This window comes from Macaca nemestrina, chromosome 2, assembly GCF_043159975.1.
Source record: "Macaca nemestrina isolate mMacNem1 chromosome 2, mMacNem.hap1, whole genome shotgun sequence".
In the NCBI taxonomy this organism is placed as follows: Eukaryota; Metazoa; Chordata; class Mammalia; order Primates; family Cercopithecidae; genus Macaca; species Macaca nemestrina.
Genome location: NC_092126.1, coordinates 10,086,774 through 10,090,968, shown reverse-complemented (window position 1 = coordinate 10,090,968; position 4,195 = coordinate 10,086,774). Strand labels below are relative to the sequence as shown.

General features: G+C 45.2%; 1 long non-coding RNA gene across 1 annotated transcript; it reads right to left on the bottom strand.

Moving 5' to 3' along the window:
• Nucleotides 1–338: 338 nt before the first annotated feature.
• Nucleotides 339–3,454, bottom strand: LOC105470878 (uncharacterized). Its single transcript, XR_011619308.1, has 3 exons — nt 3,360–3,454; nt 1,237–1,775; nt 339–946 (listed from the first exon to the last, which is right to left on the bottom strand). It is a non-coding gene; the product is annotated as an uncharacterized lncRNA (long non-coding RNA).
• Between the last annotated feature and the right edge of the window lie 741 nt (nt 3,455–4,195).

Sequence of the window (4,195 nt, the reverse complement as noted above, 5' to 3'; positions counted from 1 at the left end):
GACCAGCCTGGCCAACATGGTAAAACCCTATCTCTACTAAAAAATACAAAAATTAGCCAGGCATGGTCATGTGTGCCTGTAATTTGGCTACTCAGAAAGCTGAGGTAGGATAATCACTTGAACCCAGGAGGCAGAGGTGACAGTGAACCGAGATTGCGCCACTGTACTCCAGCTTGGGCAACAGAGAGAGACTCTGTCTTGGCGGGGGGGTGGGTGGGAAAAAAGAACATGCTGAGATTAAGGTGCCCGCATCACTGTATATGTGTTTTGGTTCCATTTCCCTCTCCTATCCAGTTTAGAGAAATATTATCCCAGTATGAAAATTGATAAGGCAATTATAGAGTAGAAAATATGTCCCTACTATATATCCGTTACTTGGGAAATTTTTTCTCTACCTAAAATGTCTCTATTCTGATTATTCCTTCAGTGTAAGCAGCTAAAAAAGTGGTATTTTCCTGCTACTCTGCACCCCTTCCTGGGGGCAGGGACCTGGGGTGGCTTCGCCAGTGGACCACTTAGAAGTGGGGCCATGGCCCGTGAACCTTCCTGCTTCCCTCTTCTTGCCTGAGCCAGGCTGCCCCCATAGAATATGTGTTCTCCATCGTCCTTGATCCAGTGTAAACTAAGCAAATTGAAGTCCTGGATGTGTGGGAGGCCTTTACGGGTCCAGTCCTGCTGGTGACAGTGTGGGGAAGCCCATGGAATCCCGGGGTCAGTATTAGGAAGCTCACTTACCTGGAGACATAGACCACCCTCTCCAGAGGGGGTAAGTGACAAGTGACGCAAGCACAGGACACAGGAGGTGGGGGAAGCTGGTTCCTCATTGGACCGAAGGATTCACCAGATACATTGAGTGAATTAAAGCGGAAGTCAAGTCGGGATAAGACCTGGGGACGTCTCCATTTCTGACTGCTTACACCGTGCTGTGGCTATGGCTAGCAAGAGCCTGTGGAGTACAAATACCGTGCACGGACCTTCAGCACGGACCTTCAGCACGCTCCCACACAAAAGGCTTCCCCAGTGAAAGCCAGCATGGCTGGCACTGGGAGCTGGTTTCCACATGACGGTTTCTTTCCCCATCAGGGGATCTTGCAGAAAAAAAAAAAAAAAACTGGCCATGCAAACAGAGATAACCTATAACATTTTAAATGAAATTAGTAAATAACATTTATATCTTTTTAGAACAACCGGAAACTGGGCATAAACCCTCCCTTTCTCCTTTCTTACACTACATACCACTGAGGTAACGCCCCTCAAACAATGTCTCTTTTACATGTACAAACACATCCTCTCCAGTCCTCTTCCTCCTTGTCTGTTCTCCAGATCATCTCCGTTCACCACAGGAAAATCTCTCTTCTTCCTTCTTTCCTGCTCATGAATTCTGACATGAGCCCCAAACCACTCTTAGACTGACAACGGTAAGAGGTGTGCAAATGACACCTCAAGTGAAAGGCAAAGGAAGACACACTTTGTAGCAAAATTAGACACTACAAGTAACCAGTGTCATCAGCCTCTTAAAGTCCTTGAAAATAAGTTACTTTAAGCAATTCTGCAAAAGTCTCATTCAATACCCTTATCTTCTGTTTTTCTCAACTATTAATATGCCAGCTAGAAACTCAAACAAAAATATCACCCTATGTATTAAATTACTAGAGCATGTTTGACTATTTTTAATACAAACATACTATGCTTCAGTTGTGGTATGGGGATAAGAGACGTGAGAGAGCAGGGTTGGGTCTTCGGTTGTCATTGAAGCATTATCCAGCAAGCAGGCCCTGAAATCCAAAGAACCAATTGAAAAATGCCTGCAAACAATTCACTGCCAAGTTGTACGTGTTTTGGGATCCTTTGAGAATTCCTCAAGATGCTCAATGGCTGGAGTTGAAAAGTGGAGATGTGCAAACTGATCATTTGGAAGAATGTTGAATCTCTTCTCAAAAAATGCTGATTTATTGAATTTTATCAAATAATTTCTGTAAGGTTGAGTACCCATCCTGGAGGAGTCTTCCTTTTTTTTTTTTTTTTTTTTTTTGAGACAGAGTCTTGCTCTGTCTCCCAGGTTGGAGTGCAGTGGCGCAATCTTAGCTCACTGCAACTTCTGCCTCCCAGGTTCAAGCGATTCTCCAGCCTCAGTCTCCCAAGTAGCTGGGACTACAGGGGCATGCCACCATGCCCAGCTAATTTTTTTTTGTATTTTTAGTAGAGACAGAGTTTTGCCATGTTGGCCAGGCTGGTCTCGAACTCCTGACCTCAGGTGATCCACCCGCCTCAGCCTCCTGAAGTGCTGGGACTACAGGCATGAACCACTGCACCCAGACCTCGGCTTTCCTTTTTGAGTTACGGGCCAGGCCACATCCTTCAGGCCCTCTGCAGGCCTGTTCTTCCATATGCACAGTCAGAGGAGTGGAACGGTAAATCCACATCCATGGTTACTGCACACAGTGAGTCCTTTTGTTGTCACACCTGTCATGCAACATACAACAGGGCTCAAGACACAGCATGGAGTACAAAACAGAATTTTAAAGGAAAACTTACAACGTGAAAGTCAGCGGTGGAAAGCCTAAGGATCAATCTCATACTTTTCCTGGGAGAGGCATATGAAAGCCGGGACATCCTGCTAAGTTTGTCGTGGGGGGCATGTTTCCTTTTCAAAGGTCACACGTTGAAGCATACTTGTGTAGGGAAGCAGTGGACTGTATGGGTGCCAGGCTGTCTGGCTTTCATAAGCCAGCGGGTTTAGATGTTTACAGGAGTTATGTGAAAGAGCCAAGTATCTGACACCTGCAGCCCTCGGAATCACAGAAGGCTGAGTTCGGAAAGAAATCCCCTTATGTGGAAAAGGCCTCCTGCCCGGCCCCATCAGAAGCTGAATTTGGGTGCAGCCCCTCCTGCTGGGAAAAGCAGAGCTCTTTGATCCCAAAGAGGCAACTGTCCAGGCCACCAAGAATGAGTTCCCAGGGACATTTTTAGGTAATCATGCCTTTTGCACCAGAGTGGGACTCTGAAAGTTGTCAACAATGGGTCTGCATATCAAACTAATGGTTTGCCAGGCCCCATGACTCGTCCTTTTGCAAAGTCACCTTTGAAAACCACTGTATCTGTCCTCCATATTCCTGGCCACTGCCCTCCCTCATGTGCTCATTATCTCTTGCTTGGTCTACTGCACCCTCTCCTAACGGTTCTTCCTGCCTCTATTCTCTGCTAAGGAAGCCTATTTTGCACACCACAGTAAGCGTAACACTCCTGAAGTACAAGCCTGGCCTTGCTCCTGGTATCAGTCAGAATAGGTCAGGCTATGCTGCAGGAACAGGCAAATCCAACATTACAGTGGCTTAAAACAACAAAGGTTAATTTCTCACTCTCACTACTTGTCCATTGTCTGGCAGCAGGGGATTCAGCTCCACATCATCATTGTCCTTCCTCTGAGACCCAGGCTGATGGACTAGCCACTCTCTGAAACATTGCTGAGGATGTAGAAGAGAGAAAAGAGAGCCCTAGAGGGTCTCACATTGATAAATAATGTTTGCCTGGAAGTGGAAGACGTCACTGCTGCTCACAGTTCATTGGTCAGAACTTGTTCACAGCCCTCCTCACAGGTGTCCAGGAAATAGAATTGTATCATGTTTCCAGAAGATATGGACCCAGAAATCTTCAGCAAACAGCATTTATGACTATTGTATTACTTCTTTGCTTAAAAAAGCAAGCAAGCAAACCGACTGATAGCTTCCCATGTTTTCCAAAATAAAGTCAAATTTCAAGTGCCATCCCTTCCATGAAGCCACCTATAATTTCCCATTGGAACCAACCTCTTCCTTACTCCATACTTTTGTCATGGCCCAATCTGTGCTGTTTATGGTACTTAACACAATTTATCTGCCTTTAAAATGAATAATATTTATAATTTAGCCATGGGGCTAAGCAGGACTTAAAAGATCATCCAGCTCTTAAATCTTCCATATCTTGCCAAGCCTTCCGCAATCTCTTTAGAAATCCACAATTGGTGGGGAACGCCCTGCCTCTCAGGTAGCTCATTCTACTCTTCCAAACCTGAACAGCTCTGGTGATTTAAAAAGCAAAAATGATAACACATTTTAAACCCTTCATCACATGAAGCTAGCACCTACATGCCTCATTTCCAAACAAGGAAACTGAGACACTATCAGCAGAATAAGAAATTTTATCTTAAGTAGCAAAG